This window comes from Lepidochelys kempii, chromosome 4 (assembly GCF_965140265.1).
Source record: "Lepidochelys kempii isolate rLepKem1 chromosome 4, rLepKem1.hap2, whole genome shotgun sequence".
Lineage (NCBI taxonomy): Eukaryota > Metazoa > Chordata > Testudines > Cheloniidae > Lepidochelys > Lepidochelys kempii.
The window spans coordinates 117,931,503-117,945,966 of record NC_133259.1 but is presented as its reverse complement, the minus strand read 5'-3'; the positions used below and the strand labels follow the sequence as shown (position 1 = coordinate 117,945,966).

Below are 14,464 nucleotides of genomic sequence, written 5' to 3'. Positions count from 1 at the left end.
CGTTTACATGGAAACAAAATGACCTTTTTCGATGTTATAACCCAACACCGGTTGTTTGGAAAGTAATCTTTCCTCACGGTTACCCGCTTGGAGTGTGACATCATCACTTTCGTAGTCTATTAAGCGCTAGCAGTTAATGCTGTTATTTTTCTTTTATAGACCTTATTTATTACACGTGAACCAGTTATAACAAAGAAAACTTCTTAATTATGCAGCCGGATAATAACGCTAAGGGTTAATAATACTTAAAGATACTCACATTTTGGATTTATAATGCTGAAAAACATTATTCTTTATTTTTTAGCACCAAGAAACACAATTTTCCAAAGTATTCGCTCGATTCTTAACCATCTACCTGCAATGTATGTTAAAATGACTGTTTGACATGTATCAACCTGTGATATCTCCACTCTACGTGAATTTCTGGCTATGCAATCCTGATGTATATTTGAGTTAGGTGTCTATAGCATTGCAGCTCTTGCTTCTGGTGGATGTGTTTCATTGGGGCTAAGTTATTGCTTATCAAAATTGTGGAGTGGGTCATCTCGACCCTACATCACAAATTGAAAAAAAAACCTCACTGAAATATTATTTATTTTTGCAGTAAATAAATGATTTGACATATTAATAAATTCGCAGAAATGTAGCAAAATGAATTATAATTCATATTCCTCCATACGCGCATGAGAATTGAAATAATGGCATCTTCGTTATTTTATTTGTATTTTTTTCATCTTTTTCATTTTTTTTTAAATTTGATTTTTTCCCTCAAATTTGACACCGCATTTAACTTGGCACCCTAGGTGACTGCCTAGTTCGCCTGTGTGGACTGGCCACCCCTGGCAATTCTTAAATGGGCAATGTTTGGGATGAAACACTATGAAAGTGACTGTAGACAGCGTCTGCTGGTACCTAACTCACAATTCTGACTATATCTACATGTTATTTAAAAATAAACCAACACTACTAAACCACACAGATTGTTCTCATTATATTCAAGATTAATTTCTAAATACAAAGTTGGGTGAACTAACATAGTAAGATACTCGCAAAAAGAAAAGGAGTACTTGTGGCACCTTAGAGACTAATCAATTTATTTGAGCATAAGCTTTCGTGAACTACAGCTCACTTCATCGGATGTATACTGTGGAAACTGCAGAAGACATTACATACACAGAGACCATGAAACAATACCTCCTCCCACCCCACTCTCCTGCTAGTAATAGCTTATCTAAAGTGCTCACTCTCCTTACAATGTGTATGATAATCAAGTTGGGCCATTTCCAGCACAAATCCAGGTTTTCTCACCCTCTGCTCCCCCCCCGCCCCCACAAACTCACTCTCCTGCTGGTAATAGCCCATCCAAAGTGACCACTCTCTTTACAATGTGTATGAAAATCAAACTCACTCTCCTGCTGGTAACAGCCCATCCAGAGTGGTCACTTTGGATAAGCTATTACCAGCAGGAGAGTGAGTTTGTGTGTGTGTGTTTGGGGGGGGGGTTGAGAAAACCTGGATTTGTGCTGGAAATGGCCCACCTTGATTATCATACACATTTTAAAGACTGTGGTCACTTTGGATGGGCTATTACCAGCAGAAGAGTGAGTTTGTGTGTGTGTGGGGGGGGGGGCGGCGGAGGGTGAGAAAACCTGGATTTGTGCTGGAAATGGCCCAACTTGATTATCATACACATTGTAAGGAGAGTGATCACTTTAGATAAGCTATTACCAGCAGGAGAGTGGGGTGGGAGGAGGTATTGTTTCATGGTCTCTGTGTATATAATGTCTTCTGCAGTTTCCACAGTATGCATCCGATGAAGTGAGCTGTAGCTCACGAAAGCTTATGCTCAAATAAATTGGTTAGTCTCTAAGGTGCCACAAGTACTCCTTTTCTTTTTGCGAATACAGACTAACACGGCTGTTACTCTGAAACCTGTCATAGTAAGATACTGAGAGTCTGAAACATATTAGAATAAGCCTATTCTCTCACACACGAAAGAGAAAGTAAAGCTGTCATCCATATCGTAAACATTCATTTGTTTTCAAGATAAGCTATTACTGTTCTGGATCATGTGTCAAACACTGATTTCCATAGGGGTATGTGGTAATTAAAACAATATTGTTAAAACAAAGATAGTTATTTATAGATTTTATGAAGACCAGCAGACTTTTGTTCATCCCTTTGAACCTACTCTTGTAAAGCTGTCCACCTAGCTAGATCTTTGGCAGGTTTTAAACTAAACAATAACAAAACAGACAGATTATGAATCTATGTAAAAAAGATGTTGGAGGGACAAAGTTAAAAGGGTAATTCTAAGTTTGGTCACCCATGGTATGCATAGGGATTGTTGTTCCAAACAACTGTCCCAAAATCTGACGGGAAATCTGGGAAATCTCAAGCAATCCATGGAGGGGTAAGGCTGAGTTAGCAAGGCCTAGCTATTAGCACCATTCCCCACTATATTGCTGGAGAAATGTCTAGAAGAGTTAAATGTTAACAGGGCAAACATCACTTCCCATGGGCATACGCCCAGGTATTTGTGTAGGAATGATGACATATAGATAGACTCTTGTTTGGCTCCACCAAACACAGCACAAAACCTATGAGGCCCACATGACACAGAGGTCACATGAAGGGGCTTCTACAGGGTTGAAAGAGTGAGGGCATGATGCCACTTAAGCTCAACTTCCATCCAGCCACGACTTTTGGTCATTTGCAGCATTGCCAACCCCAAGTGTTCAAAAATCAGGAGACAGGCTCAAGCTTTCTTCTAAAACAATGAGGGTTTGAGACTTCGAACTTTTTTAAATGAAAGCTGAGAGTCTCACCAAATAACTTGCCTCCAGGAGCTGGACTTCATGAAAAACACTTAATACAATTGCAACTGCTGGTAATACCATGTTTGAAAGAGTTCTCTGCACCCCTTCATAGATAGTGTAGGAGGGAATGATTTGCCCAAAGTCCTTAGTTGAGTAGTATATACAATAGATGTCTCATGCTCTTATCCAAAAAGACCAGAAGTTCTAGCTTCTGTTTTTAAGGAGTTCGCACACCTCTGCTAGTATACTGGATATCCACATCACCACTCCACTAATACATAAAGACTCACATGTACTCCATGACTAGTACACTGTTTATTGAGGGTGATATTCCAGATAAAATATTGCACACTCATCAGGCACTTTCCATAACAAGCTTTGATTTTTTTTTTAAGTGGGACAAGTAGCAACAGATCGTCCCCTTAGCAAAAGATCTTGCGACTGCTTCATGAATGTAACAGGGACATACCTTCAGGAGAGCAGAATGAAATGGTGATGGCTGGTGGTTTTAGCTCAAAATGAATAACTACTTGCTTGAATAGCTTTGGGCCCAGAAACCAGAATAGATTTTAATCACTTCTAAACTTCAATTAAGCCTTTCATAACTTTTTTATAGCTTTTCATCATTCCCTTTGGAATCCTCCACTATTTCTCAGTGAAACTATAAAACTCTATTAAATTATCTCTGACTTTTCTGCTTAACCATATGGCTTCTAAATAAGCAACAAAGACACTTAGGTGTGCATTCATCTTTTGCTGTGCATGCATAACTCACATTAGCATTAACTGGAGTTATGTGAGTGTTTCAAAGAGAGAACCTGACATTTACATTGTCAGGCTAGCTATTAAGATAAAGTATAGACTTTGTCACTGTCTTGGAATGCAGCAAAAAAAAAAAAAAAAAGAGAGAGCGATAATATAAGTGAAAAATACTAACATAATTTCTTGCATATGTATAGGGCCCTTCCAAATTCACGGTCCATTTTGGCCAATTTCACGGTCATAGGATTTTAAAAATAATAAATTTCATGATTTCAGCCATTTAAACCTGAAATTTCATGGTGTTGTAATTGCAGAGCTCCTGACCAAAAAAGGAGTTGTGTGCGTGTGTGTGTGTGTGGGGGGGTGCTGCAGCGTTATTGTAGGGGGAGTTGTGGTACTGCTACCCTTACTTCTAGCGCTGCTGGTGCTGCCCAGCTCTGAAGGCAGCACAGAAGACAGGGAGGCAATACCGTAACTCCTCTAAAATAAACTTGCAACCCCCTGCAACTCCCTTTTGGGTCAGGACCCCCAATCTGAGAAATGCTGGTCTCCCCCCGTGAAATCTATATAGTATAGGGTAAAAGCAGACAAAAGACCAGATTTCACGGGGGGAGACCAGATTTCACGGTCCATGGCACATTTTTCACGACCATGAATTTGTTAGGGCCCTATACATGTAGTAAAAGATGTGTAATGAAGGATTTAGTCTCCTGTGTTTTACTGCCATTACTTTAAGGGAGAAGACCGTGAAAAAGAAAAATAGAAGCAAAATCTACTTAGTGGTGATATTGCCCAGATCACCAACAAATAGCAGAAGTTCAATTAAGCCCAAGTGAAAGCCACTGGTAAGATCCAGCTGGTCCCACATACAATGGGCTGACTACTATACAACATAAAGTGACAAGAGCACAGCACGGTGCTGTATAAAAAGCAGAAAACAGACCAGCCCTCCCTCAGAAAGCTTACAGTGCTAGGCCCAGGTATCTGCACTGGCACATGTCCAATGGCAGGATTGCATTTGAGCAGACCTGGAGGAGTGAATAACAAAGACTGATTAACTTACTAATAATAATTATTTATGGCTCACATTATGTTAATAGCCAAGGAAGATGCACCTCATCAGAAGGGTGCTTGTTATTCAGTCACAGCAGTCACTGGGACGCGTCCATCATACAACAGCAGTTTTCAGGAGCTAAGTCAGTCTTTGTTTGCTAAATAAGACATCATTATTACCGAGGTTAAAACACAGCAGATATCGACCAGATCTGAGAGTCAGGGGAGCATGTTGAGAAAAATAGGGAGATGCAGGGGAAGAACCTTCAACACACAAGAGGCAGGATAAACTGAGCTGTGTGGATGAAGTGCTATGTTTTTTAAACTATATGGTAGTTGGATATTAGAAGAAAGGCATTCTTTAGTGGGTTGATTTTAAGGCTGAGATGCAGGAATTTCTGAGAACTATTCCCTGTTTTGTCAAAGATTCCCTGTGTGACCTCAGGCACGTCAGTTAACTTCTCTGTGTCTGTTGTAGTAGCCAGGAACGGTACTAACAAACTTCAACAGGACTTTTTAAAGTGGAAACCTCTTTTCCAAGCTACTGCTGCACTCTCAGTAGCTCTCCCTAAGCCTCTTCAACTCCTCCCCCCTCCTTCCTGTTTCCTGTCCTTTCAGACTCCCAACAGCCAGTGCTCCCAATTCTAATAATTACAAGCAACATCTAAACACCACGTTCCCTCCTCTCTTAAGAAACTCTCCCAATTACAATAAACAATGTTGTTCTAACCACATCAATGTAGTGCAAGTAGAGTAGGGGCATTAGGGGATGAGAGCTGAGGAAGAGTTGTTCTAAGTCAGCCATAAAAATGTTGGCATACTGTGGGGCCACGCGGGTACCCATAGCAGTGCCGTTGATTTGAAGGTATATATTGTCCCCAAATGTGTCCGCTACATTGATGACATCTTCATCATCTGGACCCATGGAAAAGAAGCCCTTGAGGAATTCCACCATGATTTCAGCAATTTTCCATCCCACCATCAACCTCAGCCTGGACCACTCCACATAAGAGATCCACTTCCTGGAAACTACGGTGCTAATAAGCAATGGTCACATAAACACTGCCCTATACCAGAAACCTACTGACCGCTATACTTACCTATATGCCTTCAGCTTTCATCCAGACCACACCACACGGTCTATTGTCTACAGCCAAGCTCTAAGATACAACACATTTGCTCCAACCCCTCAGACAGAGACAAACACCTACAAGATCTCTATCAAGCATTCTTACAACTACAGTACCCACCTGCTGAAGCGAAGAAACAGATTGACAGAGCCAGAAGAGTGCCCAGAAGTTACCTACTACAGGACAGGCCCAACAAAGAAAGTAACAGAACGCCACTAGCCGTCACCTTCAGCCCCCAACTAAAACCTCTCCAGCGCATCATCAAGGATCTACAACCTATCCTGAAGGATGACCCATCACTCTAACAGATCTTGGGAGACAGGCCAGTCCTTGCTTACAGACAGCCCCCCAACCTGAAGCAAATACTCACCAGCAACCGCACACCACACAACAGAACCACTAACCCAGGAACCTATCCTTGCAACAAAGCCCGTTGCCAACTGTGTGTGCACATATCTATTCAGGGGACACCATCACAGGGACTAATCACATCAGCCACACTATCATAGGCTCGTTCACCTGCACATCTACCAATGTGATATATGCCATCATGTGCCAGCAATGCCCCTCTGCCATGTACATTGGTCAAACTGGACAGTCTCTACGTAAAAGAATAAATGGACACAAAATCAGATGTCAAGAACTATAACATTCAAAAACCAGTTGGAGAACACTTCAATCTCTTTGGTCACTCAATTACAGACTTAAAAGTGACAACTTTTCAACAAAAAGACTTCAAAAACAGACTCCAACGAGAAACTGCTGAATTGGAATTAATTTGCAAACTGGATACAATTAACTTAGGCTTGAATAAGGACTGGGAGTGGATGTGTCATTACACAAAGTAAAACTATTTCTCCTTGTTTATTTCCCCTCCTACTGTCCTTGTAAACTGCTGGAAATGGCCCACCTTGATTATCATTACAAAAGGTCCCGTCCCCCTGGTCTCTCCTGCTGGTAATAGCTCACCTTTCCTGATCACTCTTGTTACAGTCTGTATGGTAACACCCATTGTTTCATGTTCTCTGTGTATATAAATCTCTCCACTGTATTTTCCACTGAATGCATCCGATGAAGTGAGCTGTAGCTCATGAAAGCTTATGCTCTAATAAATTTGTTAGTCTCTAAGGTGCCACAAGTACTCCTTTTCTTTTTACGGATACAGACTAACACGGCTGCTACTCTGAAACCGAAACTTTGGTTCCTTAGCACCCCTCCGCTTGTCTGTGAAAGCCTTAGACTTTGCTTGGTTCTGTTCAACTGTTTTTCTCACATCATCCTCGGTTGGGGCCTCAGGTCGTGACTTTAACAATCCAGCAATGGTCAGTTTAATATTCATCTGTTTCCCATGCAGTAACTCTGCGGGTCATCTTTGCATTGTGGCATGTTGTGTAACCTGGTATGATTGCAAGAAATCAGTAGTGAAGGTTATCCACAATCGCCCTTCCAGTTTAGCCGTTTGCAAACTCTCTTTCGAACTTCTGTTAAACCGTTCAATTTCCCCATTGGCTTGAGGGTAGTATAGGGATGACCTTCTGGGTAAAATGTTCCTCTCTGCTAGAAAACTTTCAAACTCCAGGGAAGTAAATTGACTACCATTATCTGAAACCTGTTCTTTGGGGTTACCTTCCCTGCTAAAAACTGAAGAGAGGAACTTAATTACTGTAGCAGAAGAGATTTGTGATGTAAACGCTACCTCAGGCCATTTACTGAAATAGTCTATTGAGGTGATGGTATAACGACAGTCAATTGGAGCAGTATCAAAGGGTCCTACAATATCAATTGCCACTTTTTCCCATGAGGATTCAGGAAGAGAAACAGGCTGTAATGGAGGGGTACATGTCACTTATCATGCACTTGGCAAAGGAAACAGGATTTTATGAGTGCTTTAGATTGAGTGTCCACCCCTGGCCACCAATACAGATTGCGTAGTTGTTGTTTGGTTCTGACAATTCCTTGATGAGTATCATGTGCCAGGTGTATGAGTTTTGACTGTAATTCTTCTAGCACAAGTAGCTGGTGTGTACCTTGTAGCCATTGAGCAAAGAAAGTTCATCCCGAATTCTAAAATAAGGCAGCAAAACTGGGCCCAGGTTTTTAGGGTTATTGGGCCATCTCTTTGTCAGAAATTCCTGTAGTTTTTGTTGAATTGGACATGCTGAACAAGCAGCTTGAAATTGTTCTCTTGTAACTGCAGTAAGAGTGCTTGTAATAAGCGCAACCACTACATCCTCCTCCTCCGGTGGACCATCTGGTGAAGGCAAAAGCAGGCGAGAAAGGCAATCAGCTACCACATTTTGGTTTCCAGGCTTATATTCCAGTTCATAATTGAAAGAGAGCAGTCTTGCAGACTATCTAGCAATACGATATCCTGCTGTTCCCAGTCCTTTCGTGATGAGCAACTTTGTCAAAGGGCTGTGGTCTGTGCGCAACTTGAACGTGCAGCCCCACAGGTAAGTTTTCTATTTTTCAGTAGCCCAGACACAAGCAAGTGCTTCTTTTTCGACTGTAGAATATTTTCTCTCAGCATTACTTAGTGTCCTTGAAGCAAATACAACAGTCCTCTCTGTGTTGTCCTCATGAAGTTGTGTGGGGACAGCCCCAAGTCCATAATCAGAAGCATCTGTAGTTACAATTGTGGGCAATGCAGGACTGAATACTGCAAGTACTGGACTATGTACAATCTAGTCTTTCACTGTTTCAAAACTAGCTTGCGCATCCACTGTCCACACTAAGGTTGAACTTCCCCATAGTATTTCTCATAACGGTTCAATGACAGAAGCATAATTGGGAATGAATTTTGCATACCAGGAGGTAAGACCCAAGAAGGAACGTAAGGTTTGCAAATCTGTTGGAGGAGGAGCATTTGAAATTGTCAGGATATGAGCCGGATCAGGTTTTAGTCCAGCTTGTGAAATTGTATGCCCCAGAGAGGAGAGTTCAGTTTGTCTAAGTTTGCATTTGGACCTACTGAGCTTGAGGCCTGCTTTCCTGCTTTGCAGTTTAGTACAGACTGCAGGTTATTGTCATGCTCCTCTGAAGTATTTCCAAACACAATAATATCATCCAAATAGCACTGAACTCCATGTTGATTCTTCAAAATCAATGACATCATTTTTTGGAAGGCACTTGGGGCAGATGCGAGACAGTATGGAACACGTTTAAAACAGAATAGTCCCTTGTGTAATAAATGCTGTGAGGCCTCTGCTATCTTCATGCAACATAACCTGGTGGTATGCACTCTGCAAATCAAGAGTAGAAAATATCTTTGCTCCATGGAGTTCTGCAAATACTTCTTCTATGTGAGGAAGAGGATGGCTGTCAATCACAATAGCTTTATTTGGCTCCATTAAGTCCACAGAAAGGTGGATGCCTCCACTCTTCTTCTGCGTCACTACTATAGGTAAAACCCATTCCAAGGAGTTCATCTCTTCAATAATGTCCTCTTGACCAAGTTATCTAAGTTCCTCTGAAACAGCTTCCCTGACTGAAAATGGTAAGCGCCGTAATTTCTGTCATACAGGCATCACATTATTCCGCATTTTAACTTTATGCAGAAACCCATAAGCAAAGCCGAGTTTCTCCTCAACCTGGTGTTGGGTCCCAGCTGAAACTGGTGTGTGTACCGCAAGAGTGCTTTGTTGAGGAAGATCAATTCATCCATTAACTACCCTGAGATTTAAAGCAGCCAATATATCTCTGCTAAGGATAGGAGTTCCTTTGTGGACAATGTAGAACTCTGCAGTTACACAGCAATCACCAAAAGTAACAATTGCTGGCAGGCAGCCACGTACTGGAATATGGTTTTTCAAATAGCACACCAAGTGAAGCTGGGTTCAGTAAGAGGCGCACCTTTAAAGTAATGCAAATAGATGGAATCAGGTAGTATAGATACTGCTGAGCCAGAGTCCAACATTAGCTGAATAGAATGTAATTTGCCTGAGTGTACGGCGGAAACATTCACCGTGCACTTTATTTGTTCTGGAGTACGTGCAGTAGTGATTTTGTCCACGCTCAGCACAGTAACATCTGGTATTGTGACTGCATGCACCTGTTGATTGAACTGGCTGCTGCGACATACTTTAGCAAAATGCCCAATCTTTTTGCAATGATTGCTCTAACCTACTTTTGCCGGACATCGTGTGTAGCTTGCAAGGTGTTGTGGGGATCCACAGAGAAAGCATGCTTTTACTGTATTTTGAATTTGCTGATTTGGTGGTTTTTCATTAGTTTTCCTCTTGTAATTAGAAAAGGAGTACTTGTGGCACCTTAGAGACCAACCAATTTATATGAGCATAAGCTTTCATGAGATACAGCTCACTTCATCGGATGCATACTGTGGAAACTGCAGAAGACATATACACAGAGACCATGAAACAATACCTCCTCCCACCCCACTCTCCTGCTGGTAATAGCTTATCTAAAGTGATCACTCTCCTTACAATGTGTATGATAATCAAGTTGGGCCATTTCCAGCACAAATCCAGGTTTTCTCACCCTCCACTCCCCCCCCCCCCCCCCGCACACAAACTCACTCTCCTGCTGGTAATCGCCCATCCAAAGTGACTACTCTCTTTACAATGTGTATGATAATCAAGGTGGGCCATTTCCAGCACAAATCCAGGTTTTCTCACCCCCCCGCCCTTTTTCCAAAAACTACACACACAAACTCACTCTCCTGCTGGTAATAGCTTATCCAAAGTGACCACTCTCCTTACAATGTGTATGAAAATCAAGATGGGCCATTTCCAGCACAAATCCAGGTTTTCTAACCCCGCCCCCCCCCCCCCAAAACACACACACAGAAACTCACTCTCCTGCTGGTAATAGCTTATCCAAAGTGACCACTCTCCCTACAATGTGCATGATAATCAAGGTGGGCCTTTCCAGCACAAATCCAGGTTTTCTAACCCTGCCCCCCCCCCCCCCCAAAACACACACAAACTCACTCTCCTGCTGGTAACAGCTGTAGCTCACGAAAGCTCATGCTCAAATAAATTGGTTAGTCTCTAAGGTGCCACAAGTACTCCTTTTCTTTTTGCGAATACAGACTAACACGGCTGTTACTCTGAAGCCCATCCAAAGCGACCACTCTCCCCACAACGTGCACGATAATCAAGGTGGGCCATTTCCAGCACAAATCCAGATCTTCTCACCCCCCCCCCCCCATACACACACAAACTCACTCTCCTGCTGGTAATAGCTCATCCAAACTGACCACTCTCCTTACAATGTGTATGATAATCAAGGTGGGCCATTTCCAGCATAAATCCAAGTTTAACCAGAACATCTGGGGAGGGGGTAGGAAAAAACAAGGGGAAATAGTCTACCTTGCATAATGACTTAGCCACTCCCAGTCTCTATTTAAGCCTAAATTAATAGTATCCAATTTGCAAATGAATTCCAATTCAGCAGTTTTTCGCTGGAGTCTGGATTTGAAGTTTTTTTGTTGTAAGATAGCAACCTTCATGTCTGTAATTGCGTGACCAGAGAGATTGAAGTGTTCTCCAACTGGCTTATGAATGTTATAATTCTTGACATCTGATTTGTCCATTTATTCTTTTACGTAGAGACTGTCCAGTTTGACCAATGTACATGGTAGAGGGGCATTGCTGGCACATGATGGCATATATCACATTGGTGGATGTGCAGGTGAACGAGCCTCTGATAGTGTGGCTGATGTTATTAGGCCCTGTGATGGTGTTTTTGGAAAAAAAGGGAGGGGGTGAGAAAACCTGGATTTGTGCTGGAAATGGCCCATCTTGATTATCATGCATATTGTAGGGAGAGTGGTCACTTTGGATGGGCTATTACCAGCAGGAGAGTGAGTTTGTGGGGGGGGGGGGGAAGGAGGGTGAGAAAACCTGGATTTGTGTTGGAAATGGCCCAACTTGATTATCATACACATTGTAAGGAGAGTGATCACTTTAGATAAGCTATTACCAGCAGGAGAGTGGGGTGGGAGGAGGTATTGTTTCATGGTCTCTGTGTATATAATGTCTTCTGCAGTTTCCACAGTATGCATCCGATGAAGTGAGCTGTAGCTCACGAAAGCTTATGCTCAAATAAATTGGTTAGTCTCTAACGTGCCACAAGTACTCCTTTTCTTTTTGTGAATACAGACTAACACGGCTGTTACTCTGAAACCTCTTGTAATTGTTTGTTTGCAGTGATAGTGAACTTTTCTGCAAAGGAGTCACAGCCTGGACTATGCCTCCTGTATCCATGATCATTGTTTTGGCTTCAGCTGTAGCTGATTCAATCTGGGTAGCAACGGTTATTGCTTTTTCTAGTGTAAGTTGTGGTTCTAGAAGTAAACATTCTCTTACACGAAGCATGGTTGTTTTCTCAATGAGCTGGTCTCTAATCATCTCATCTGCCATATTCCCAAAGTCACAACTTATAATCAGACTCCTCAGGGAAGCAATATACTGCATTATAGTCTCTCCTGGTTTCTGTTCATGCTGGCGAAATCTGTAGTGATTAGCTACTACATTCATTTTTGGTACAAAAATGTTCTTTAATGCAGTGAGTGCAGTCTCATATTTATCATTTGCAAGGGTAAAAGTGTAAAATATACGCTGCCCTTCTGCTTCAAGGCAATGGATTAGCAGAGCATGCTTTCTTACTTCAGAAATCTCTGTAGCACTGATTGCAAACAGATAAGTCTCAAACATATGGATCCAGGCAGTAAAAGCTATTGGAGGCTCACCTGGGCTTTGTAGAAAGGGTGCAGCTGGTTCAGAGGCAGAAGAGCCATCCTTTTCGCCAAAATGTTGTAGTAGCCAGGCAAGGTACTAACAAACTTCAACAGGACTTTATTTTTTAAAAGTGGAAACCTCTTTTCCAAGCTGCTGCTGTACCCTCAGTAGCTCACCCTCTTCAACTTCTCCCCCCTCCTTCCTGTTTCCTGTCCTTTCAGACTCCCAACAGCCAGTGTTCCCAATTCTAATAATTACAAGCAACATCTAAACTCCATAGTGTCTCAGTTTCCCCAACTACCCAGTCAGAATGATAATATGCCTTTATTTACCTCCCAAGAATATTGTGATGATAAGTTAATGTCTGTACAATGCTTTGAAAATCTAATGGACTCTGATCTAATAGTTCTAAAGTTGCTTCATTAAACACTTCTTTCTCAAAGGGAGTCAAAACTCTCACTGAAATCAATGGTGTTAGTCAATATAGTAAAGAGTGCTGAACAGGGACCAGGGTGGGAGTTATACATACTGTACTTCAGCACCCATTTCTGGCTGATGACATAACACCTGATTCAAAGCCCACTGAAGTCTGTGGAAAGACTCCCACTGACTTCCCTGGACTTTGAATCAGAACTCTAATGATCAGCCTAAGATGGAGTTACCACAGGCCTCCCCACTTCCCTTTCCTACATCTAGCCAATGTGCAGTACGGTGTCAACAATGGCGTTTGTGGGAGAAAGGAAAAGCTGGAGATTATTCTGGATTTGGTCCCAGCACCTGGCAGCCTTAAACTAACAAAATGACTCCCCCACTTCCCCCTCCTGCTTTCCTCCCAACAGAAAGAGAGAAGAAAAGCATATAATGGAAAAATAAGCTAAAAAATAGTTCAGTAGCATTTCTACAGGTCAAAACACAGTAAATAAAAAGTGTTGGATCTCTTAGAATTACCCCATCTCTTATTTTTATCTTAATAATTTTATGGTTACAAAGGGCCAGCAGCGTGATAGGTATATAAAATGCTTCCAATCTGAACATAACTGTAGTAATCATTAAATTCTCAGAAATTGAACCAAATGCCTCCAAATTCATGCGGCCAACGCTCACACACACACACACACTCTCTCTCTCTCTCTCTCTGGGGCAAAAATGCCACCTGCAAACCCTCTGGTTCACTGGAGGTAGTGGATAGTAGTAGTAGCAGGATGTTGCATCCGTGGAACAGCAAATTTAAACACTGATCCCAGAAAGACTTAACATATGTGGCTAACTTTAGGCACAGAGTAGTCCCATTGAACTGTGGAAGACTACTTTGCCCCAATCCTACAGAGAACTCCTCACAGTGTGTAACATCTGGGATCAGGGCTCAAATTTGCTAGATCCACTAATGCAACATCTTGCTACTACAAATACTGCTATCTACTACTTTAAGTGAACCAGAGTGGGTTTCCAGAGGGCATTTTTAGCCAGACTTCAGTAAAAAACGTTTCACTTGCACTATAATTGGAGATACTTTGAGAACATGTTTTTAGGACTCCTAGCAGAACAAAACACAGCTCCACTCAAAATCTAAACTCAACATAAAAGTTTTTCTTAATTAGCAAGTCTAAAAAAACAAAACAAAAAAACATAGCACATGGGTAATCCCATAACATCTGTATAACATCAGACAATACTCAGAATAGTTAAGTAACATGAGGAACGATCATGAGGAATTATCTATGGTCTTGCAATAATAGAGCTTTCTATTGTAAGCAAGGGAGAGAGAGCACTTGATTCATGCCGTTTTATAAAAACAAACCCTGAAATATTCTAAAATTAAAAGAACTAATATTCTTTGAGTTATAAACAAAGCTTAAAGAAATAAGCAACGCTCTTTTTAAATATTTCAGACCCTTCCTAATAAGATGCTGAATGATGCCTGTGAACATCTTCAAGTCATATTGAAGTTTTTCCCATTAAAGTGAACTCCCACTGAAGTTGGAGGATGTGGCTATTAGGA

At 41.7% G+C, this 14,464-nt stretch overlaps 1 protein-coding gene across 4 annotated transcripts in view; it reads right to left on the bottom strand.

Annotated features, from left to right (window-relative positions):
* SORCS2 (sortilin related VPS10 domain containing receptor 2) overlaps positions 1 to 14,464 on the bottom strand; it is an 843,820-nt gene that overhangs the window by 158,286 nt on the left and 671,070 nt on the right. The gene's annotated exons all lie outside the window — the stretch shown is intronic.